The sequence below is a fragment of the Perognathus longimembris genome, chromosome 12 (assembly GCF_023159225.1).
Source record: "Perognathus longimembris pacificus isolate PPM17 chromosome 12, ASM2315922v1, whole genome shotgun sequence".
NCBI classification, from domain to species: domain Eukaryota; kingdom Metazoa; phylum Chordata; class Mammalia; order Rodentia; family Heteromyidae; genus Perognathus; species Perognathus longimembris.
The window spans coordinates 59,410,034-59,436,613 of NC_063172.1; the positions used below are offsets into that span (position 1 = coordinate 59,410,034).

Genomic DNA, 26,580 nt, shown 5'->3' on the forward strand with positions numbered 1-26,580 from the left:
AGCAATTATAAACATTCCTGTTCAGAGAATGGGAGATGCAGTATAAAAACTGGAGCCACAGGTGCCAAGCAGTGTACGAACCCAGCCAGACACACTCCAGTGGGCTTCAGAGCCCAGGATTAAGCTGTGGGTCAGTGCTCAGTCCACTGGGGTTGTAACACCTTCAGGCATCCTTTCTCACAAAAAGCAGAACATGCCTCCTCCTGAGTAGTTGTAGGAATCTGTTTCTTCTTTTTATCTTGGAGGGTGACAGAGACATCTTTAATATTACACTCTCTACTTTTCAACTTAAGAGAGAGCAGTTTCTGCTTTTACTATGAAGGTATTTTCAGCCTCCTAATCCCAGCACCCAGGAGGCTGAAAATTGTGAGTTCAGGGCCCACCTGAGCTACATAGTGAAATACTATCTCAGAGGAAGAGAAAAATAAACTTGTGGGTCTCCTGTGTATGTCATGAATATAGTCTTCATGCATCTTTCCTAGGTAATCCCATCTATTTTTATGTCTCCCTATACCTGAAGTCTGTCTTTAACCTCTTCCTTGTGTTACTGATTTCTGAGATGTTCGCCAAAGGCTATACTGCCAAGGTCCCTCTTCAGTTTAATGTCTTGCTATTTGAGTAGATTGGGGATTTCTTAACCAAATTCTTGGTTGCATTATATGTATTTGTTCACAGTATATCTATTTATATTCACATTGTGCTACAATTGGCAAAAAGAGACCAGATCATACCTTCCACTGTTTTCTTGGAAATCTCTATCATGGTTTCTGCTTTGCACTCAAGCACAAAATTCTTGTAAGCTTTGCTGCTATATAGCAGTGATCTCTTGTCTTTAATTTTCCACTAAGTATTCTTCACTGCCTTCCAAGACTTCAATGGTCACACTTCTAATTCTTCCCATGAACTATCTATTCATGATTAAATGCTCTTTGTTAACCTACCTAACAGTGAGTGAGAGGCAATCTGAGCTCTTTTTCTTGTGTACCTCCCAGTTCCTCCAGTCTCCCCCATGCAGTCCTACCTTCTTTGGGAATGGAAAGTTGCTCTCCATTTCCAGGCATCTAGAAGTTGTGTATGCCTACTCAGTGCTGGTTGACTCGGATGTGTTACTATTGGGAATCACCTTTCCCTGGGCTCACTGGTGTTTTGTGTTTTTTTTTCAAGGAAATTAGCTAAGATTTTTTTTTTTTTTTTTTTTTTTTGCCAGTCCTGGGCCTTGGACTCAGGGCCTGAGCACTGTCCCTGGCTTCCTTTTGCTCAAGGCTAGCCCTCTGCCACTTGAGCCACAGCGCCACTTCTGGCCATTTTCTGTATATGTGGTGCTGGGGAATCGAACCCAGGGCTTCAAGTATACGAGGCAAGCGCTCTTGCCACTAGGCCATATCCCCAGCCCCTTAGATAAGATTTTTGAGTCCTGGAAAACTAGAACAAGTAGTAATGCAGAATTCTGTCATAGAATATTATTCTTCCTTGATTTCCACACAATAACAAGCCCCACACCTTTCAATTATTATTTTTTTTAATGTAGGTAAGAACTTCCATTTCACGAAAGAATGCCAATGATGAACTACCTTAGTTTTTTTTTTTTTTTTTACAGTACTGGGGTTTTGAACTTGGAACCTAGTTCAGTACTGAGTCATGCCTCCATGTTTCTCATTGGATAGGGTAGGTTCTTTTGCCTCTCAGGTGACTGAGCTGCCAGTCCACCTACTTTTGGCTTGCCATCTTCACCTAAAGCTTCTCATCCTTACTAAGGTCACAGGTGCACATCATCATGTCCAGCTAACTCCCACAGAGACAGAATCTCATACTTTTTTGGTCCAGGCAGGCCTGGGACCATAATGTTCCCTGTCTCGGCCTCCCAGTAGCTAGGGGTGACAGGTGGGCATTACCACCCCCAGCTGCTGGGTAGGAGACTGATGAATTTGTCTGACTGGGCTGGCCTCACATATCCAGCCTCCTGTTTTCAGCCTCATGAATAGGTAGAACTACATTTGCAAGCTGCTGGCACCTGGCTGATAAGACTACTTTTTAAGTGAAGCAAAATGATTGCCCTAATGAAATGATTCTTGAAAGAAACATTTTTAAGTAAAAGGGCATTGTCTTGTTTGGATGAACAGGGAAAAACATTGACCCTTGTGATATTATTTGAAGTTTTCTTCTTATATTTTTTTTAGATCAATGAAGGGGAATGCCTATAGATGCACATACAAAAAATGACTGCCATTTTTGTATGTAAATTTTACAAAATGCAGAGATTAACATTGGGAAAGGGATTGAACATCCAAAAGTGAGGCCAATACTTCACATGTGTTCAGTGTTTGCTTCATTGAGAGTCATTTTTACTACTGTAGTCACTGTAGCTTTAAAAATTTATAATTATTTGGAGAAAGAATTATCACAATGAGCAATTGGACAAGTATGTAAGGACAGTCATTTTGCATGATATGTAATCAAAAAGTTTCAAAAAAATGTTTGCTTACCAATAAAGACTTCTCACTGAAACTCATTGAAAATGTTTTTAAATTTTCTTAGGTGTGTAGTTTTACTTGAGTGATTGAGTAGGTTATTTTAACATGAGTAACTTCCTGTGGCTTAATTTTCTCTGAATCCTCTTTGGGAACAGTGAAGGACTCAAGATACAGCAATACCATCTCAGTTTCTCATGGATGCTCTGTTTTTTATTCTAACTACACAAAAAGTTCAGGTGCTGCTTAACTTTTGCCACCATGAATTTCTGAAAACATCATAAAGTATATTATTACAAAATGAATTGTTTCCCCTTCAGAGTTTGTGTGATGGTGATAACAAAATGTGTTTATGATAAATATTGTCATGAAAAAATTTTCATCATCATCTATATAATTTTTAATTAAAGTGTCTTCTCACTTCAATTAAATAGTTTACAAAAGGAGTCCCAGTGTTTGTGTGTAGCTGTGTGTTTGTATAACACATGAAAATGGCATGGGTACTAGAACTAATAACTAGTTGTAATACATTTAGCTCAAAAGTTTTGCCTCTAAGAATTCATAGCTGTGATCTCAATCTGGGCAGAAAGGTACTGTTAGAAAGTTTAGACTTTAGTCTATGGCCATACCACCCTGAACGTGCCCGATCTCGTCTGATCTCGGAAGCTAAGCAGAGTCGGGCCTGTGGTTAGTACTTGGATGGGAGAAAGTTTAGACTTTAGATAGGAGATGCAGATCACTGTAGGCAGCTGCTACTTGAATACTACAGTTGGTTTCTAAGGGTCTCACTGGCATGGTTGCAAGGGCAGCTCCTAGGAAAAAATGCAAGTTAAGTCACTAGTTTATTGATTGTGTCACCATACTTGCTTTATTTGAAGGCCCAATAAGCAATAGGTAACTTAAAAACTAGTGGAGTCTGACTTAAGATACAATTCACAATACATTGTCTATATTGTCTAATCATTGAAGTGTGTGTGCTAACAGCATCTGAAGAGCTAAAAGATTAAGGATATATTAAAGACAACTGTCTTTATTTTTATTATTATTACCAGGTTCTCAGCTGTCCTTTCCCTCCATAGTTTACACTAGCATGGCAATACTGATTGAGATTACTTAGGCAAGATACTTTGTGACTTCTAACTTTAACCTATTGGGAGTGAATACTACATGTCTTTTAATGTTTATTTTCATTTACTTTGTTTTTATGTAAGGAGGTATCACTTTAAAAAAGCAATATATCAATACAGTGTGTCTTGATCTGTATTACTACTTCAATAATCTCACCCCCTTTTGGCCAATACCTTCCCTTACATTTCTCAGTTTTGTGATGTATACAATGAATTGTTTGTTTTGTTTTGTTTTTTGGCTGGTCCTGGGGCCAGAACTCTGGGGTTAGGTGCTGTCCCTGAGCTTCTTGTGCTCAAGGCTAGCACTATACCACTTGAGTCACAGCCTCATTTCCTGCTTTTTCTGAGTAGTTTGTCAGAGGTAAGAGTCCCATAGACTTTCCTGCCTAGGCTGGCTTTGAACTGCAACCCTCAGATCTCAGCAGTAACAAGTTTAGAGATAACTAGGTCAACCATTTATTGAAGGCCTTATATATCTACAGGTAGCAAATTATAGTTTCACTGTTCTATTGTATGTCCTCAGAGAAATATTCTTTCCTTGATGCTTCAGTGTAAAGCTGTCCTTATCTTTCTCAGTTACCCCAAAGCATGAACAATTTTGGTATTTTCTTATTAATTTAACTTTTATTCATATCTGCTAACATAGTCTCTATCCATTTACCTAATATCTGAGAAACTGAATTCTAAGAGAGTGGGGAGTTGTCTGTGTACTGCGTTAGTCCTAGACTTGAGAACAGTATCTTATAGGAATCACTCACTGAATGGTTCAAGAAATCAGTGAATGACTGAAAGAATATATGCACTAAAGACTTCAAAATGAGATTCAAAGTGCTACCCATAGGAGTTACCACTGGTGATAGAAAGCATTTGTACATTTTGATTAGGCTTGTTTTTTGTTTTCTTAACTTTTACTATCTTTAAGTAGTTGTACAAAGGAGGTGCCATTTAACAGTTTATGAGTAAAAGGCATCTTGATCAGTATCACCCCTCCAACAGTCTCACTCACCTTTCACCCACCCCTTCCTTTACTTTTCTTGGTTCTTGACTGCATTCAGAGTCAAATTTCAACAAAACAATCACTAGGAAATCGATTTTAAAGAAGAAAGAGATGCCAGAAGTGTCCACCTTGTTCATTTCCAGAAATGGTACCTGTGTAGCGGTGAGCGGAATCTCTTGGCTGTTTCTCATGGTCGAACTGGATGAAAAAGGCTAACATTAGGTGAGATGCTTATGTGCAGAAACCCAGCAATTCATGAGACTGAAAGTTGTGGAGATCTAGAATATGGATTCTAGAAGTTTGAAGGCCGGGAGAAACATTATCTTAGATAGAGTGAAACCCTACAATCCATTTGGTAGTTCTTAATTATTCAGAAAAAAATATGTATATACACATATAGGCTAGCCACTTGGCAATCCATCTACTGAGGAGAAAGGATTATTTTTCCCCCATTGCTTGTGGGGCTTCAACTCTGGGTCTGGGTGTTTGCTTGTCCCTGAGCTCTTCCACTCAAGGTTAGCACTCTACCATTTGAGCCATAGCACCACTTCCAGTTTTCTGGTAGTATTTAATGGGAGCTAAGAGTCTCACAGACTTTCCTGCCTGGGCTGGCTTTGAACCAGATCTCAGCTACCTGAGTAGCTAGGCTTACAGGTGTGAGCCACTGGCACCGGGCAGATTATTTTCATTTATAGACCTTGTGTCTTTGTACAGATTACATAGTGCCAACCTGTCTAATAGCTACTCAATTTGTTTTATTAAATTAATTTCACATAATTTAACAGAAGGGAGTTACTACACCAACCATCTCTTCATCACTTATTTATTACTCTATTATTGAGGTTCTAAAAGTATGAGAAGAGTTCATGAAATGTAACCATAATTGAGTGTACTAATTTTAATGTAATAACTTTATGAATAGCTGCAGAAAGTCGTGATTGTAAAGGCTTTAATCGTGTGGCACTCAAACCCCTAAAGATTGAGGAGCTGTTGACTTTGACTTCTCTCTGTTTGGCTGCACTTACAAAGAAAATTCTCACTTTCATTAGATATTGTTCTGTTATCTAATTTAACTGCATTATGCAATCTTCCACGCAAACAGAGATGGCAGTCGTGACCTGAAGTCACTGGTTTCCAAATAACCTTTATAAACAAAGATATCTGCGAACAGGACAAAATTTTCAATGTTCTTGGAGTTATTTTTCAGAAAGAAGATGATGCTATAATGCTCCCTTAATTTTGGATGTTCCTTAAGAGAACCTTTTTATGCATATCTAAACACTCAACTAGTACTTCAGTATTTCATTTCCATTTGACTTTTCATTTCCATATTTGACTTTTAAAATGTCACTAAAGCTTCCAATTTGTAAAAATAGGGGTTCTTTATAGGTAGTCTTTGAAGTAAGAGATGAATTTTTTTGTCTTTTTCAAATTTTTATTATCAAACTGATGTACAGAGAGGTTACAGTTTCATATGTTAGGCATTGGATACATTTCTTGTACTGTTTGTTACCTCCTCCCTCATTCCTCCCTCCCCCTCCCCCCTTCCCCTCCCCCCCCCCATGAGTTGTTCAGTTCATTTACACCAAACAGTTTTGCAAGTATTGCTTTTGTGGTTGTTTGTCTTTTTTTACCATGTATACCACTGTTTACCAGTATACATGGTTTCCAATATACTCAGATAAGATACAGAGATAGTGTAGGTACAACCACAGGAAGGGGATACAAGAAGATCATCAATAATAGAAGCTACAGTTACACATAGCACGTTGAAAGTAGTTACAACAGTGATATAACAATCGTTTCCATAACATGGAGTTCATTTCACTCAGCATCATCTTATGTGTTCATAAGGGTATAGCTGTTGGGCTCTTGTGATCCTCTGCTGTGACTTGCCTAAATCTGTGCTAATTATTCCCTATAGAGCTCCCCTATGACCCAGCAGCCCCACTTTTGGGTATCTATCCTAAAGACCACAAACAAAATCACAGTAATGCCACCAGCACAACAATGTTCATCGCAGCACAATTTGTCATAGCGAGAATCTGGAACCAACCCAGATGCCCCTCAGTAGATGAATGGATCAGGAAAATGTGGTACATATACACAGTGGAATTCTATGCCTCTATCAGAAAGAATGACATTGCCCCAATTGTAAGGAAATGGAAGGACTTGGAAAAAATTATACTAAGTAAAGTGAGTAAGAGATGAATTTTAACACAAGTATATCCACAGGTATTGTAATCCTTTTTAAGTTTTTATTTTATTTTGGTTTTGATGTAATGAAAGGGACAGAAGCTGACTGGATTCCTATCACATCTGCCTTAGTGATTACATAACATGTGCATTTGATCTCACCTCACATGCAAAGAATCACTAGATGACTAAACTCATAAATTGTGCTTCTCAGTTTTTATATGAAAAATAACCACCATAACCTATTATTAGTAAAATTAATGAAAGATGTTTGCATTCCTAGAAGTTTTTCTAAAAAAATTATGATGTAAACTGCTATTTCATACCTGCAAATAAGTCCTCTAATTTCACTTTTGTGGATGGTTCTTCAGAGCTGGATTTTATGTAAGTAATTATGTTGAAGTATGTATTCCTGCTATATATAACAGTGCTGCTGCTAACTTTCACTTGATGCATATGTGAAAATATCTAAAAATCTTTATCTGAGAGTGAGTAATTTTTATTTGGTTTTATATACTTCTAAGTCTCCAAAGATTGTGTAACTTTCTTTTATATGGCCTGCTCAAAAGAAGCTTAAAAGATAAAAGGAATAAGTGTGATTCTTATTTGCATAGGGAGAAAAGTCAGATGACTTTAGAAGATTCCCTTTGTAGATATGAAGTCATTGTCTCCTAACCTTTGCTGTAGTTCAGTTCCCACTGGCCTGCTGGGAACAAAAAATGATAGTATATCACAAGGGCTATGGCTGACACTCCTGTAGCAAAAGACTAGTTAATGAGAGAGAAAAGTAACAACTTTGGTGAAGTTTTCTATGAGCTAGGCCTTTACAAATAAAGATCCCAAGACCTAGGGGAAAAATCTGTGAGGAAACGGACGATATGTAGAAACTTGATTGGACCAAATAGCATGATCTAATGGCAATAGATGGTGTGGAGGATTAAAAAAATATAGTCTGTCCTGATTTCTTTTGGGGGGAAGGGGCTATGTGTAATATTCTTCCCTCCTATGAGATGAAGACATTCCAGAACAAGATCTTCAAGGAAGAGAAGAGAAAGGAGGGACATAATTTTCAGTTTTCTAAGTTTTATGGCTTGCTTTGAAAGAGAGAGGTTCGAGTGTCTATGACCTACCTCTAGCGAGAGGAATTCTGGTTGCTCTCAGTCCCTCTGAAAGCGAACAGCCAAAGGCAGGAGGCAGAGCCTTTGTGCAGATGCTTCTGAGGGCTTGCAATCTAGTTGAAATACTCAGCATACCAAAGAGCCATTCTTCGTGTTCTGATGCACCCCTCACAGTTAACATTTTCCTTATTTTTTTTTTTTATGGGGCTGGGTAGCCCAGGTTGGTTTTTCAAACTAGAGATGCCACCTGCAGCCTCCTACAGATTAAAAGCATATGCCACTCTACCTGCTTCTTCATTTCTTACTAGTGATCTTCAATATACCTACAGAGATACTAGAATAACCATTTTGTAGATGATAATACTAGGTAGTTTCCTAGAAAATATGGTAACTATTGGATTAGCTTAAAACATCTTCATAAAATATAAAATGTGTAGAGAGTAATTTTGGTTCTATTTACCTCTTGGAATGTTTCAATTATTGGTTTTTCCTCAATGTTTACTACTTTTTATTTTGTTTTTCCAACATACACTAGTGACTTCATTACATCGAGAACAATGTGATAGAAATCAGGCATTGAAGCTCATGCTTGTAATCATGATACTCTGCCGGCTAAGGCAGATGGTCGTGAGTTTGAAGCCAGCCTTGGCTATGTAGTGAGACCCTGTCTCAAGAGAAAAACGTGGCAGAAGGTATTTGAATTAAAAGTTCTGGCACTAATTCTGTGAGAAAATTATATCTTTAAATTGGGTATATGTCTATCCTTTTTTCACTGGTCTATAGCAAGAATCTTGTAAAATCTTGAAGTTAATCACCTTTGACATATTCACATTAGGATATGAGATATGGATACTTACTTTTCCCTTCTCTAGGGGATGTATAATTATCAAAAAAATTTCATCAGTATCTTTACCTTAGCCACTTTAATAAATAGTATGACCAGACACCGTTATCATTTAACAATGCCTTTTGTGGTGCCCTGCAGTACAGATAAGAAATAGTTGCCTAGCTAGGATTAGCCCTTTCGGAAATATAGTCATGTGAGATTGGGAAAATGTTGGTGGTATCTGTGTAGTCTTAACGCCTGAGCATATCACCCATCGAACATTGCCCAGATGTGAATCACTCATTAACCATCTGCTTGGAAAGTCTGTAACACACTCCACCGAGTTCTTCAGTCTTTCATGTGGTACAGTGTCCACCGCCATAACCTTCAGTCTCTACCTGTTTTTAGCCTATGCATCTCTCCTCATGCTTGCCTGAGCTACATTCTCATTTTTCAGTTTCAATTCTTTTCTTCCTTAGCACTTGCCAGTTCTTACCACAATAAATTATGCTTTAATCTTTACCTTTTCAAAATTATGGATTCAACTTTATTATCATTGAGTCTATGAAGTGATACGAGTGGTAGAATTGCAAAATGAAGATGAAAGGGATTGCTGTTTAAGAGTAGACATCCTAAATTCCCCACTGTGTCTCCACCATTGATGTATTAAGGTTCTCCCAAGAAACAACCAATAGAATAAATGAATGTATGTATATATGTACATGTGTATATGTACAGAGACCATTCTATTATAATAGTAATAGTGCTTATTTGACTGGCTTACACTAACAGGAGCTGAATAGCCCTATAATGGACGTTTACATATCAGAGAGGTAGGAAAACCAATAGCTGCTCAACCAAAAAGCTGAAAGCCTTAGAACAAGAGGAACCAATGATGCAGCCCTAGACTGAGGCTGAAAGTCTGGAAGGCCTCTGGAGAGTTGATGATGCTATATCCAGAGACTATATCCAGAGGAAATCAAATCCTGCCTAGAAGAGGCATCTGCTGTTCATTGTATCTAAGTGTCCTACGACCAATTCTTACCTCTACTACTCATTCCGAAATAGTTCTGGAAAAATTAGAGCTCTAGCATCTTAGTGAAATAGAAACTAATAATGCTTCCAGGAGTGAGAAAACTGAACATTATAGAGAAATAGCTATGTGCTTGTTAACTACACCTGTTTCCTGTAGGAGAGAGACAGAGGTTTTGAGGAGATGAGACAGAAATAAAACAAAGGTAGGGTAGCCAGGTGCTGGTGGTTCATGTCTCTAATCCTAGATACTCAGGAGGCTGAGATCTCAAGACTGTGGTTTGAATTCAACCCTGGAAGGAAAGTCTATGAGACACTTATCTCCAATAAATTACCCAAAAGCTAGAAATTGAGTTGTGTCTCAAGAGGTAGAGTGCTAGCCTTGAGCAAAAGAAGCTCAGGAGCAGTACCTAGGCTGAGAGTTCCATGCCCCAGGACCAGCAAACAAACAAACAAAAACAAGATAATGCAACAAGAAGTAGTCATAGTTTTCCTAATTTCTAGAGGCAATTGACTCTCACGTCCATGTCTTTTGCAAGTTGAAAGCTCTACTTCAAATTCCACTACATTCCAAACAGACTTTAGGTTCATGGAGATCCTTACCTGTTTAATTCTTTTGCTTTGTGAACTACCTTCCCAGTGTTCCCATGCATTCTTCCTACCCGATTCCATGGACACAACTGTTGAGCCGAGACACTTCTGTGCCTTCTGCACAACTCTACCCTCAAAATTACCAAACCTTAGCCCACAGGCCCTTCTTGTTGGTAGCCACCTTCAATGAAAGAAGGTGACAGGGCAGAGAAATACTATAACAATATAAACAACTGCAATGTAATCTCAGCAGGTTTTTTATTGTTGTTTTGTTTTGTGCTGTTCTTGGGTGCACTCTACCACTCTACCACAGCTCCACTTCTGGCTTTTTTGTGGTTTATTGGAGATACAAGTCTCAAGGACTTTCCCATCCAGGCTGGCTGTGAACAGCAATTCTCAGATTGCATCTTCCCGAGTAACTAGGATTACACGTGTGAGCCCCAGACAAGTGCCCAGCAAGTGAAGGTACTACCCTGCCTTACAGGGAACAAGGCATTCCTGTTATTTAGAAGTCCTTCTGGCAGCCCCTTGTTTGGGATTCTCCTTTGTCCTGTTCCCTATTACGTCTGGATGCAGTGCTTCCTGTATGGAGCTAGATGCTTCTTAGAATTTCAAATTTCCTATGAAGTCACATCTTTTATTGTCAGATCAAATGGAAATATCAAGACCTTATTAATTTTAAACTCTTACACTTTTCCCAAGATTTGTGAAAGCGATATGGTCAATATCCATTGCCAATCAATCTAACTAGCTTGAAAGTTTAGAAATTCCCTATCATGAGCTACTACTATCTTGAAGAAAACTACCTTTGATATCTTTTTATCAAAGTAAATCCCTTTTGGAAAATTGAGGTATTTTAATTATTTTAGTATTTATTTGATGTCACAGCTTCTTTCCAAATAGAAATGAAACAGAGGACATGCTTCTAAACCCTTTCAGTTAAATCCTAAGGAATACTTATTTTCTGTCTCTAGCCGTAAACTTAGACCCTGAGGAAACTTAGGCCCTGATATGTTCAGCAGGAAAAAAGTAGAGTAGGAGGAGTTCAATAGGATTTGCCTTTCTTAGAAATTGTAGTAAACAAAGGTGTGCCATTGCCCCAAAAGAAATGTACTCAATACCTGACTTACATGACGGTAACCTCTCTGTACATCACCTTTATAATAACAACTTAAAAAAAAAGAAATTGTAGTAGGCAGCATTTTCCAAATCCATTCCATACTAATTTGATACCTTAAGGAAAGTGTGGCTATAGCATTATGTTTATTTTAAATGCTATTTGACTACAGTTTATAACCTAAGACTATAAAACAACCTTAGCATAAGAAATACTTTATTAGAAGTAAAGTACACAAAGGATCAAAGCCATGTGCAAGTCTGATATCAATGTTCTCTCCAGAAAAAGACCTTGATAAATACTGCTCCTGGTTTGCTCTTATCAGTAAATGGCCTTGATCCTGCCTGTTGAGTCCAGAGTTACTCTGGCTCCTATGTGTAAACTGAGCGCCTATGTTGACTTTGGAAACCATACAGCTCTCCAGTGACCAAATACATGGCATTTGTAAGCTTTCTAGTACTCACATGCACATCTCACTTCTGATTTTTTTTCTGATACACATAGTCATAGGTTTAACTTTTTCTCATAAGCTTATTACTGTACAGGCTTTGAAAAGGGTACCATTTCTAAGGGAATCAAGAGAGGGCATGTCCCTGACTAACCTGTCTCTAGGAAATCTTATCCTCATGCTTTGTTCAAGTTTGACTTTTTCAAGCACCTACAAACCATAAGCCCTTCTAAACATAAAGATGTTCGTTTTGATGCCATAGCTCACACATGTAATCCCAGCTACTCGGGAGGTGGAGATTAGAGGAAATGTTACTCAAAGCTAGTCTAGTCAAAAAACTTAGCCAGATATCACCTCAACCAGTAAACCACATACCTCTGAGCATAAATAAATAGGAAGCATAACAGGACTGTAGTTCAGACTGGCACATGCAAAAATACAAGACATTATCCGTAAAATAACAAAAAAGTAGTGGCATGGCTCAAGTGGCCTGGGTTTGAACTCCAGTATACCCCCCATCGCCCCCCTAAAAGTCACAATAAAATGAAACTGGAGCATGGGAAAAACAACAACAACAACCACCAACATGTCCCATTTCTTCAGATACCTGAACTAATTTCTAAGTGAGATTCCACCAGGTTAGCATCCTATCCTAGACTGAGCACTCCTCAAATTTCAGGTTTGAAGGTGCTTGTTGCTCAAATTGTTTGTTTGCTCATGCCTCAAATGAGCTTATGTAAAAATCAGATGGCTTAGCAAACAGGCAAGTCTTTCAAATCGTATGGCATCATAAAAGTCTGGTTCTATCTTCTATTGGTTTAAGTCCTTTGCTCACCACTCTGCAAAATAGGAAACGTTCCTTTTAGCTGTTTTAAACTTTTTTTTTTTTTACTTTTCAGTTTCTTTCACTTTCTTTTTTTATATATAATTTATTAATTAAACAAAAATTTTTGACAAGGTGTTGTGCACAAGGGGTACAGTTACATAGTAGGGCAGTGTGTACATTTCTTGTGATATCTTACACCCTGTTTTTCTTTCCCTTCCCTAGGTCAGGTAGACATATATACAATACACAATGTACCAAGAACATACACAGTAGCCACATGGCCTACGCTAAAGAAAATTCGCCTAGGGCTTTAAATGTAATGTCGACATTAGACAATATGTCGACAATAGTCTTATATGAATGCACATACATAGCTTTTGAGCTATTGTATTCCACTGAGAGGTCAATTTTTGACCTTTATATGTTGAGTAGTTGTTTGGTTTTAGTTACATAATGTAGGGTAGCTGACCCAAACCTGTGGGAAATACCATTTGACAAGAAGTTTTTGGTGGTCTGGGGATATGGCCTAGTGGCAAGAGTGCTTGCCTCGTATACGTGAGGCCCTGGGTTCAATTCCCCAGCACCACATATACAGAAAATGGCCAGAAGTGGCGCTGTGGCTCAAGTGGCAGAGTGCTAGCCTTGAGCAAAAAGAAGCCAGGGACAGTGCTCAGGCCCCGAGTCCAATCCCCAGGACTGGCAAAAAAAAAAAAAAAAAAAAAAAAAAAAGTTTTTGGTTTCGCAGACCTGGTCTCTACTGTCTCCCCCTCCCCCCTCCTTAACAGTCATATATCAGGGAGATCATGCCCCTTTGTTTTCTGTGTTCTAGGCTTGTCTCGCTCAACGGTATTTGTTCAAGTTCTGACCATTTCCCTGCGAATGCCAGTATTTCACCATTTCTAATCGCTATGTAGTATTCCATTGTGTATGTTTTAAACTTTGTTTACTTTGTGGGTTTTTTTTTGTTTTTTTTTTTTGGCCAGTCCTGGGGCTTGGACTCAGGGCCGGAGCACTGTCCCTGGCTTCTTCTTGCTCAAGGCTAGCGCTCTGCCACTTGAGCCACAGCACCACTTCTGGCCATTTTCTGTATATGTGGTGCTGGGGAATCGAATCCAGGGCCTCATGTATACGAGGCAAGCACTCTTGCCACTAGGCCATATCCCCAGCCCCTACTTTGTTGTTGTTGTTGTTTTTTTAAATAATTGGGAATGTGATAACAAATAATAATAAAGCCTGCCCAAAGGTCACCATCGTCGTCTTAGAGTCCCCTCTCCAGACTTGACTCTCCACATTTGACCAAGATAGTACCGTGACTAAGAAGCTTACTTGTCTAGCTGAAGACACGAGGGAATGTTGATCTGTCCTCTTAAAGATTCTGTTAACTTTGTGGTGCTTTCCGAGTTCAGTAGGACTGTGAACCACTATAGACAACAGATTTTGTTGGTTCCTTTGTATGTTTAGATGTGGCATTTGGATTCTTCTCTTCGAGTGAATTATATCTCATACGTTGGGCTTCTATGAACTCATTCTATGTTGTCCTCTCCCTTGCAGAATTATGAGAAATGTCTGGAATTTGTGCATCCTATCCATCTTTGTGCTGCAAACAAACCTGTGTGGGTGATGATGCATCAGGGCTCTCGGGTGGACCTTATGCTTGCTACTCAGGAAGCAGGATTTCTATGTGGGTGAGGTTTTATAATGTAGAGGTTTGCATTTTGTTTGGTTTTTGTCTTTATTTTTGTTTTTGCGGCTAATTCTGGGACTTGGATTCAGGTCCTGGGCACTGTCCTTAAGCTTTTATGCTAAGTCTAATGCTTAGACCATTTGAGCCACAGCTTCACTTCCAGCTTTGGGGGGGTTTTTTGGTGGTTAATTGGAGATAAGAGTCTCACAGATTTTCTTGTCCAGGTTAACTTTGCATCTCCTGAGTAGATAGGATTATAGGTATAAGTCTATACACACTGATGTAAGGTTGAGTTTTATCATGCTGAATCAGTTGTCAAATAAGTCAAAAGCTCACCCAGACACAAGGAGAGTGGAAACTGACTATCCCCATAAAAGTAGTGTCACCTTTAAGCTGCCACAAGTTTTTAGAGACTTGGCTATTAAACATTTAGGTCTGAAGAGACATTTCTCAAAGCCAAGCTATATTCTTAGAGTGCTATGGGACCCTGGATGGTTGGGGGCAGCATGCTCATGCTAGCTCTCCAGGAAGTTCTTTTTGTTTTCCTCTGGAACCAAGTATGCCTGAACATCAGCACAATACTACTGCCCTATTTCCAGGATCCCTTGTTTTGTGGCTTCAAAAATATCCACTCAAATGGGGGGGACAAAGGGCGTGAACAAAGCAGCAGTGGTATTCACTAGACACCGTGCTGAAAATGAACTGTACAACTTGTGGGTGGCAAAGGGAGTGAAACGCTGGGAGAGAGGGAGGGAAGGGGTGACATTGTCCAAAAAGAAATGTATTCATTGCCCGCTTTATAGAACTGTAACCCCTCTGTACATCTTTATAACAATTTAAACAAATTCAAAACATTTACACCCATTTTCACCTGAGTTAAAATTCATCTGGGAACTAAGTCACATTTTCCTTCAAAAACATATAAAGTAAATATATAAAAATATTTAAAATTCAGCCAGGAGCCCGTGGCTCATGTCTGTAATCCTAGCTACTCATGAGGCTGAGATCTGAGGATCGTGGTTCAAAGCCAGCCCAGGCAGGAAAGTCTTATCTCCAATTAACCAACATCGGGAAAGACTCCAATTAGCCACCAGAAAACCAGAAGTGGCGCTGTGGCCCAAGTGGTAGAGCACTAGCTTTGAGCTGAAGAGTTCAGGGACAGCATCCAGGCCCAGAGTTCAAACCCCAGAAATTTTTTTTTTAATTCAAATAAAAATACCCACTCCAAGTTAGGAAAGATTTTTTTCATGAGATATTATGAGCAATTGAATAGGGAGAACTATTCTAAATCATTAATATTTATATGGCCAAGTATATAAAAAAAACTAAAGGTTAAAAATAACCCTGTGGGATCTGGATATGTACTTACTCTTGTAACTGTAGTGCTTATTCTTGTTTCAGTGTGTCTTCCCGTAACGTGTAGGGACCAGCCAATACTGGTTTATCAGTTGCTTTTAAGTACATATCACTGATGATGTTCAAGGTTTTGTAGACATGGCAGCAGATTCCCAAACAACAAAAATCTAAGCACAACTACTCTCAAGTGTTTTTAGAGCTCCAGGTTGCACAAACGTGCTTTGTCATCTTTGGAAGCACGCCATTTTCTGAGGTAGCTGTGAGGTGAACAGACCTTGTGCATGGCGGCTTTCGGGTGCTGAGCCCAGGATAGGTGACTGCCGGGCAGAAACAGCAGTTGGCAGGCAGATCAGGTACTGGAAGAGCGACAGCCCCCAGGCGAGGACCAACCTGAAACAAACTCCCCTCCCCCCAGTAACCTACATCTTCCTAGAATGGAATTATGTCTTATGTATCCCATGATCAGAAAGAAAACACCATAGGCACAAGGATCCGGTGGCTCACACCTGTAATCCTAACTATTCAGGAGGTTGAGATCTGAGGATTGGGGTTCAAAGCCAGCCCAAACAGGAAAGTTTGTGAGACTCTTATCTCCAATTAACCACCAGAAAACAGGAAGAGGTGTCTCAAAGTGGTAGAGCGCTAGCCTTCAGAAAAGAAAAAAACAACTCAGGGACAATACCCAGGCCCTAAATTCAACCCCACCAAGCATGATGTCTTTCACTATGCTTAGCATTCTCCAGCTTTAGTCTTTAACAACAAAAAGCCTCCTTTTTAAAAGGCTGAATAGTGTACCATTGAGGATGTGTGTATGTATATATAATATTTTCTTTTTTCACGCATTGATGGGATGCAAGTTGATTCTGCATCTTCACTATTGTGAAGAACAGTGAAATGAAAATGGGAGTACACATGTCTTCCTGACATGCTAATTTCATTCTTAAATCTATATTCAAAAGCTCCACATTCAATATCTCTACTAGTTTACATTCTTACTAACATTATTCCAGATATTCTTTTTCCATAGACCCACCAAAATTTGTTATCTTCTGTTTTTGATATATGTGACTTTTACTTGTATATGGAAATATCTCATTATGATTTTTTTTCCTTTATAATGGACATTTGAGCCTTTTTTTCATGGTATTCCTCCTTTCATTCAGTTATTTTCCATAGAACAGCTACAAGTTGAAAAAATTTCTCTCTCATACAGTCTATCAGTTTGATAATTCTGTCTTTTTCCTCAACCATTAACCTTGTGACAAGGAACATGAACCATGAAGTAAGGGTTACAGGACTCAGATCATTGCTTGGTCACAAATTACTTGACTTCTATCAGCTTCAGTTTGTTCTATGAAAATAGATTTAAAAAAAAAGAAAATAGATAAAAAAAACATTATATATGTCATAGGGTGTGGTTAGCGTAAATGGGCAGACAATGAATCAGGCCCAAAGTATTTGTAATTAACATGTAAAAAGCATGAAATAAGCATACTATTTTTGTTTCCTCTCAGTTCAAAACATTGGGTAGAGTTAAACATTTGAAATTTTTATCTGACTTAATAAATCACAAGGCCTAATCCTTTGAAAAGTAATAGAAATAATTTAACAATTGTACTTTACTTCCTATCACTAAATTACATTTACTTATAGAGAAGTTATGTTTCTGTTTCTGTACTGCATGATAGACTGTGATAGACTTGATAGAAGATGATAGACGTCGATGGCTGGTATTTGGCCTCTGAATACTCTTGTTCCTACACTTTCCAGCCTCACAAGGGAATCAAGAAAGAGCTCTTTACTAAGTCATGCAGCTTTCTTTTTGGTGGTTGTGTGGTTTTCAGGTCTAGTAGGGAGGCATAGCTGTCCTCTTAAATCAATAATGGCTTGCAAGGACATGTTTACTTTGACTTTAGTCCTATTGGAATTCTCTAACCTTGAACTAAAATGGTCAGTTCTCAAATATGTTTTTTGTGAAGGTCAAAGTCAAGAGGTGCCCTATTCCCTACTTTGTTCTCAGGAATAGGAACGAGGACTGCAAATCTAGGCTAAAGCTACTGATCTTCAGGTTCTGAGAATTCCTACCTGGGGAGTTTAGTGAGGGATACTGACTCATCTGATGCTTCGTCTACTTTTATCTGAGGCTCAATCTATGAGAAGGGAGCTCTAGCCACATTTCAGCTAGTCATTTATAATTCCACCATTCCTGAGTGCTACTTGTATATAAGATAGTATATTCAGGGCTGGGAAGATGGCCTAGTGATAAAGTGCTCGCCTCGCATACATGAAGCCCTGGGTTCAATTCCTCAGCACCACATATATAGAAAAAGCCAGAAGTGGCGCTGTGGCTCAAATGGTAGAGTGCTAGCCTTGAGAAGAAAAAAGCCAGGGACAGTGCTCAGGCCCTGAGTTCAGGCCCAGGACTGGCAAAAAAAACAAAAGATAGTATATTCAACAAACATGTCGCTTACTGTGTAATCCCATATAGAAAGTTTCCATTTTTAAAAATTGTAATTGTAAAAGCAATGTACAGAGGGGTTATAGTTACATAAGTAATGAGTACATTTCTTTTTAAAGTATCACCCCCTCCCTCATTTCTGCTCCCTCCAGACTCCCTTCCCACCCAAGTAAAATTCATTTCCAAAATAGTGTGTAGTGAGTATCACCGTTGCATTGGTTCACCCTTTGTCCCACTGTTTCTGTGATTCCCTTTCCTTCCCCAAATCAGATAAACTTATATACAAGACAAAGAGTACATAGAAATCAAAAACAGTGACAACAGGGAATAAATCAAAGGAAAAAAAGAAAGAAGAAATAACTGCAAACAGTACCATAAAAACATCCCTCTTGCTTCCATTTCTAGGAGTTCATTTCTCTAAGCATTGTTTTGTATGGTCATATCCACATCCTTTTTGAGTCATTGTGATCCTCTGCTAAGAATATCCTATACATACTGTCGTTATTACAAATGAGGGAAACCATGCAGCCTACGTTTCTTTGGGTCTGCTCTACTTCACTTAATATGATTTTTTTCCAAGTCTTTCCATTTCCTTATGAATGGGGCAATGCCATTCTTTCTGATGGAAGCATAGAATTCTATTGTGTATGTGTACCACATTTTCCTGATCCACTCATCTACTGAGGGGCATCTGGGAAGTTTCCATGTTTATCCCGCAACCTTTTGAGATCTATAACCTGTTAAATAACACCTGCAACCTCTCTAAGGCTTAACTGGTACACCAGTGTTTCAAGGCCTTATTTTTATAACAACCCTATGCAGTCAATGCTTTATGATCTCCTTAATGAAGGTGAGGAAACAGAGGCACAGAGAGATTCATGAGGCTAGCAGCCTCCCAGCCTCTGCATCAAGAAGCCTCCAAGAAGAGCCCAGATTCCTGCCTTCTGCTAATTGTGCCCTGGTAAACGGATGAACTTGCTTATTTCTAGGGAACAAAATCCAGCAGAAGTGATGGAATGTGCCTTTGAAATTAGGTTTTAAGAAGATGGCAGGATCCTCTCACTGTCCATGCCTCACCATGAAGAGAGCCACATCCATGTTGTGAGACAGCCCGAGGAGAAGACCACACAAGCGAACCTGGACACAGATTTCTAAAGCCAAGAACTACATGAGTAAATGCAGACTGCTTCAGTCTGGCTCTGAAAAGACTGCAACTTCAGAAAATACTCAGGCACCCAGCTAAGCCGGTCTGGATTCCTGGATCCCAGAAACTATGATCTAATATTTATGTGGTTTAGGGTAATTGGGTTTGCTTATTTGCTTGTTCTTGGAACACGGTCTCACTATGTTACCCAGCCTGTCCTTTGAACTCTGGATCCTCTTGCCTCAGCCTCCTGAGTGCTGAGGTTACAGGTGTGCCCAGCTTAGGGTAATTGATTATGTAGTAACAATACAGCCACTAAGCCATAATGTTAGTTTTGTGTCCTTTTGTTGTGTTCTAAGATGACACGCCACAATTAGGCATTGTACTTGCTGAGGCCTGGAATTAGTGAGGGCATTTAGTTCCTTGTGGTGTCTGTGTTGATAAATGACTCCAAGTTCCTTGCTCATGTGCAAGCAGAATTATTTCTGTAACAGCTTCATGTTGGTTAAAATTTTAAAACAGGCTGGGAACACGGGCTAGTGGCCAAGTGCTTCCCTTGCATGCATGAAGTCATGGGTTCGATTCCTCAGTACCACATAAACAGAAAAAGCCAGAAGTGGTACTGTGGCTCAAGTGGTAGAGTGCTAGCTTTGAGAAGAAGAAGCCAGGGACAGTGCTCAGGCCCTGAGTTCAAGCCCCAGGACTGGCAAAAAAAAAAAAAAAAGCAAAAATTTAAAACATTTACCAAGGACTCTTTGAACTTCTGGAGTTGTTCTCTATTTTCTGTTACCTACTTGCTCTCTCAAACAAAACCATTTATCATTCATGCCTCACTGGAATTATGAAATATTTGTTAATTGAATTGTGTGAGCCTACCCATATAGGGCTATGGGTTTGGGCACTATGGAAATATCACATGTAGATGATTAGCCTATAGATAATTATGCATGGGTATTTCCTCCCCAGCTAGTCTAGTCACTATCTCTCTCCTTCACTCTCTTTGGTTTTCTTTTTCTTTCTAATTCAATGTCAGAGAGAAATAAAAGAGTTTATTCACAGTATTAAGAAACCATATGATGTGTCTATCCAACTTGTACTTTTTTAAAATATATTTGAGCATAAGAATATTTTAAAGTAAAAATTTTTAAATCTGTTTGGTTTTTTGGTGTGTGTATATTGCAGTCCTGGTACTTGAACTCTGGGCCTCCACACTCTTGCTTGACTTTTGTGCTCAAGGCTGACACACTATCACTTGATACATATATAAATATAGAATATATTACATAATATTACATGTTGTATTATATTTATTACATATTATATACTTTATATATTATATACCGATTATCTATATAAAAAATATATATCCACTTCCAACTTTTTGCTAGTTAGGATTACAGATGTGAGCTATTAGTGCCTGTCTGGCTTTGCTGTTTGAATGTATTTTACAAAAGAAAAGAAAACCAGAAAGCTAAGGTTGTAGAATGGAAACCTGTTCAGCTGTAGGAGCTCAGTGTGGTGCCCTCCTCCGGGCTCCAGGTCTTAGGGAACTGATGCGTGCGTTGCTGCTTATTTAAGTACAGTCTGGGGAGCCCCAAGAGTGCCTGCTGTTACCCCACCAGCCTTGTCTCAACCAGACAGCAGGAGGGCAACAGGGAGGGGTGGAGGGGCGTCCTGGGTGGCTCGCCCTGGTTCTGCAGCACCTTCTCTGTTGAATCATGACTTTCTCCTCCTGGAGAAGGAGCGGATAGGCATGGCCCCTCTCAGGCTCTCCTGCCAACTTTGTTGATTTGTTTCCTTGGTGTAACTTAAGTCAAGGAATGAATGAAGTTGCCCTTCTCACCTCCGCCCTGAGAATTGTGTGAAGACTGCAACGTTGGACCAGGCTAAGTCCTGGGCATGATCCCTTTAATTTATCTACCTCATTAAAAAAAATATTCTTTTTGTAGGGCAATCTCTTGTTTTCCACTTTGATGACCAATGACGTCTTCCCAGGCCTAACCTGAGAAGCTCAGAGTTGATGCACAGGTGGGAACTGCGTGACATCTTTGATTGCTTGATAATTATCCTCTTGTGTACATGGGACAGTATTGGACGGATGGATGGGAGGTTGGCCTCATGGTTTCCTGAGGACGAAGGACCCAGCCTCTGGGGGGAGGGGGACGCCCCCCTCCACTGTGTCAAAGTTCCCCCATATTGGAATGAGGACAAAGATGGCACCCCAAGTGTTATCTTTTCCATACTGCACCTTCCTTTAGGATCCCAAAAGGTTGTTTCTTGCCAAGTCGTGCCATGCCTTCGAGAATTGCAAGTGTTCATACTACCGGGCCTCACCGTTGACCCTGTGAAGTGAGCATCGTTCAGGGGACCCAGCACCTCAAAGTGCTCCTCACTGCCCAGCCCCACTGAACATGCCTGCCAATGAATGTGGGACCTGAGGGCGGTCCCTGGGGTTTGTACCTGCTGATGCTGTTGGAAAATAAAATTTGAATGTCTTCTCCACCCCTAAAAAAAAGTCTCAATGGACTTTTCTTCCTGAGCTGACTTCAAACTGCATCCTCAGGTTTCAGCCTCCTGAGCAGCTAGTGTTCTAGGTCTGAGCCACTGAGACTCAGCTCTCTGGTTTTTTGATTGTTCGTTTTTCTGAGTCTTGGTTCCAGAGTCAAGAAAGGACCTATTAGACCCCTGTTGTGAAGATTTGCTGTTCACCATTTTGACCACTCAGCAAGGTCTCCCAGCATCGATACACTTAAAGCTGCTTTTGCTGAAAAGCACTGTCTCCGCTAGGGCCCCCTAGCTAAATAAAAGTAGCATTGGACTCACCAATGGAATGCAGGAAGGACAGGATTTGTCTATTGATAGCATCTTTAGGACTGAAACTGTCCCCAAAGAAAGGAACAGCAGATTTCCACTTCAATCCACACCAACCACCAGGCAACTATGATTTTCTTCTTCTTCTTTTTTTTGGCCAGTCCTGGGGCTTGAACTCAGGGCCTGAGCACTGTCCCTGGCTTCTTTTTGCTCAAGGCTAGCACTCTGCCACCTGAGCCACAGCGCCACTCTGGCTTTTTCTATATATGTGGTGCTGAGGAATTGAACCCTGGGCTTCATGAATAGGAGACAAGCACTTAACCTCTAAGCCACATTCCCAGCCGGCAACTATGATTTTCTTATCCTGACCAAGTTCTCCATTTCAAGTGATAACAATAATATCTTCACTGGGACTCTTTAATAATGAACAGCCAAGCCATACTTTAACCAGGATCATTTAATGACTGTGCATAACTTATACCCTCTACTCTAATTCCTTGTCTATTTAAACTGGAGTTCTGTGTACCCTGAAGATGGCTGAGATGAAGTGAAATTCTGTCTTTTCATTGCTGCTCCTGCCCTGAATTCCAGCTTTCCCTACCCTTCCCTGTTGGGGATTCAGTTTGGCCTTGAAGGGGGAAGGGCGATGAGAGCGCTCCTGAGATGCCGCCCTTCCCCCAGCCCTGGGGCAGTGTGGAAGTGAGCCACACCTATCTCCTTCTGGGTCCGGAACCAGAAGGGGTGGCTTTGAGACCATCCCCCACCTTGCGCTAGCGAGCACGTGTGCTCCCCTTTCGCGGGCTTTGCCCAGAGGGCGGTACTATGGGAAGTGACGTTAGCCCATGAGGGAGGTCCTTGGGAGCTGCTCTTGGATGGACAAGCTCGCCAGCCTATCGCCAGCTCCTGCTCAATCCTCGTCATCATCACTATATTACTGTGAGCCTCTCCCGAATAAACCAGATTGCTCTCCAAAGCGTCTCCGAGATCCGTGTGCGCCTGGCTTCCTGGGTGGGTAAGGAGGGAGGAAAAGGGGATCTCGTTCGGCCACGTGCACCTTAGGCTTGCCCGTGTCCCTTTGCTCCACCTTGGCTGCCCGTGGGTTGGGTGCCCGGGGGAGAGGGTGAAAAGGGGAGCACTGATAAGGGAGTAAGCTTAGCATCCCCACACCAGGGGAGCTGAATCTAGCCCGGCACTTCCCAACCAATGTCTTTTCACTTGGTATGTGGAGATGAATGGAAGCCCTGATTTGAAATTTCAGGAGTGGGTCTATGAAGAAATAAAACATCTTTTCTAGGATATAGGGACTGAGCTGTCAGCTCAACATCAGTATCTTTGTCTGTGGCAGACGTGTTTTAGAGGAGAATTAATGTTACATTTATAAATTTATAACATTTATAAATTTAGATGGTCTTAGGAATATTAAGAAGGAGCTCCTTAATCTTTTTGTCGTTCTCTTGTTTATTATGAAATTTCTTTGACCTGCTTACTTTTTTTCTCTGCTACTGTTGTGTGAATGCAAAGGATTATGCATATGTGTGTGCGTGTAGTGTTAAAGACTTCCGCTTTCTACATGTTTTGTTTGTTTCTTGTTATTATATGGGGGTTTGAACTCAGGAATTGCACTTGATAAGCAGATGTCCTACCACTTGAGCCACACCGCCAGCCACAAGTTTCCACATTCTTATCCATCAACTTTCCATTGCCCTTAAGTGGCTTCAGATTCAAGGTTGTTTGATTAACCGAAGATAGAACAGCTAATACCATTCAACCAGAGGTAACAGAAGGTGAACACAAAACTAGGTCTGCTGCCAAACTTTTAAATGCCACTAGACAGCACTGGAAGACATCCAGTAAGAGGTGGGGTTTTTGGGGTTTTGTTTTTTTTTTAGAGTGACAGGCCCTGGGCTTGGGTTTTGGAATTCTTATGGCCAGCAAGGGCTGATAAGGACTGGAAAGTTTTGATGAATAACACAAATACTTTGGAAACAAAATATCCCTCTGTGTATTGAGTCTCTGGAAACCACAATTCCACATTGCTCCTGTGAGTTTGACCTTTTAGATTCCTCATATAATGAGATCACGTGGTACTTGTCTTTGCGCAATTGGTTTATTTCACCTAGCCTCTTAGCATAAATGTCCTTCTGGTCTATCCATGTCACTACTGACAAGATTTCTTTGTATGGCTGAATAGTATCACATTATGTGTGTATGTGTGTGTCATGTGTATAAAATCCAATTATGTGTATATGCATATACACACATACATGTAAATCCATATCTATACACACATATATATATAATATTTTCATTAGTCACTCATCAGTGGACACTTAAGCTCTTTCCATATCTTGGCTGTTTATGATGCTGCAGTGAATGTAAGACTACAAATAACTCTTGATATATCTTTTTTATTTCCTTTGGGTATATGAACATGTGCCAAGAGCCTGCATTACTAGATCATGTGGTGGTTTTAATTTTAATTTGTGTGAAGAGTTGCCATATTGTTTTTTCTAACAACTTTATTTTCATTCACACCAGCTGCGTCTTTTTTCTACAGTTTTTCCAATGTTTGTTATCCTTTCTGATAAAAACTGTTTCTTACCTATGTGAGGGGGTATCTCATTGTGGTTTTATGGTCATTTCTTTGATGATGAGTTGAACAATATACCAGATTCCTGTTGCCAGTTATTATATCGTCTATGGGAAACTGTCTGTGCAGGTCCACTTTCCACTTTTAAATTGTTGTAGTTTTGTTGTTGTGTTGTTATTGGGATATATAAGTTCTTATATTTGCTGGGAAATAACTTGTCAGATATATGATTCACAAATACTTTTCCCCCATTCTCTAGTGTTCTTTTTAAATTTTTTGATTGTTTCCTTTGTTTTGAAGAACACTTCAACATAATCATATGTATACACACACATATATGTGTGTATATTTTTATTTATTTATATAGAGGGAGTTACATATATAAATATGTATGTATCTGTGTGTATATACATATACTTATATATATGTTGTTATTGTTGCCTGTGTTTTTTTTTTCTTCTTTATTACCAAAGTGAAGTACAGAGGGGTTGCAATTTCATATGTAAGGCAGTGAGTACATTTCGTATCCAATTTATTACCTCTTCCCTCATTTTCCCCCGTCTTCCCCCTCCCTGCTATGAGTTGTACAGTTGGTTTACACCAAGTGGTTTTATAAGTATTGCTATTGCAATGGATTGTCTTTTTATCCTTGGTCTCTTGATTTTGATATTCCCTTTCCCTTCCCTAGTTCCAATACACGTCTATACAGTATCCAGGGTACTAAGATCAGTTACAGTGATAGCAGAGGTAAAACCACATTGCCTGTGCTTTTGTGGTCAGGCTTCAACAAAAATATCATGGCCAAAGAGCTTTCTCTCTATGCTTTAAACCAGGAGTTATTATTTTTGAGTTGATTTCTATATATGGGATAATACCAAGATACCATTTCATTGCTTTTTTATTTTTAAGACACTTTAATATGTTTTACTAAATATTATGAATAAATTATTATAATCTGATGACAGCAGAGGCTGACTACTTGAAAATACATTTGAACTTCTTGAATATCAAAGTATAACATCCTGAACTATGTAAATAGACCATAAAGTGCTTGCTAAAGTGTTTAAAAAGTAATAAAGATTTGGGGAGGAGAGGAGAAAGCACAGAAATGGTAAGACAAAAAGTGAGCCAATTCAGCAGTGAAACTAACTAGACACTATGTTAGAAATGAACTATACAACTTTGGGGGGAGGGAGTCAAGAGGAGAAAAACAGAGAGAAAGAAGGAGGGGGTGGGTGACACTGTTCAAAATGCAATGTACTCATCACCTAAATCATGTAACTGTAACTCCTTTGTACATCACTTTTACAATAAAATTTTTAAAAATCTTTCATTATCACAGTTTTGAACATTGCTAGATGACATAAAGATAACATTTATCTTAGAATAATAACTTAGTGATTTCAAGACAATTTTATTATGTATCATTGTAAGCATCCATTTTCTTTTCTGACGCCACTTATTGAAGAGACTTTCTACATTGTAGAAATATGAAATATGTAATAATGCACCAATAATATACAATGTAGAATATCTAAATATCTATCTATATGTATGAAATATTGTATATATTATCCATCTCTTCTCTATATGTTTATCTCTATGCTCTCTACTCTTTTTCCACTGGTGTATGTGTCTGCTTTTATGTCCGTACATACAGTTTTGCTTGTAATATCCTTGTAATATAGTGTGAAATCAGAGAATGTGATGCCGGTAGCTTTGTTCTGTTTTTCATGATAGCATTAGCTATCTAGGGTCTTTTTGGCTCCTAATGAATTTCAGAAAATAGTT

The 26,580-nt window shown here is 39.4% G+C and overlaps 1 long non-coding RNA gene across 1 annotated transcript; it reads right to left on the reverse strand.

The window, feature by feature from the left end:
* Window positions 1-2,075: 2,075 nt before the first annotated feature.
* On the reverse strand, window positions 2,076-20,496 carry LOC125360558. The gene is made up of 3 exons (XR_007212777.1): window positions 20,486-20,496; window positions 17,723-17,728; window positions 2,076-2,158 (listed from the first exon to the last, which is right to left on the reverse strand). It is a non-coding gene; the product is annotated as an uncharacterized LOC125360558 (long non-coding RNA).
* Between the last annotated feature and the right edge of the window lie 6,084 nt (window positions 20,497-26,580).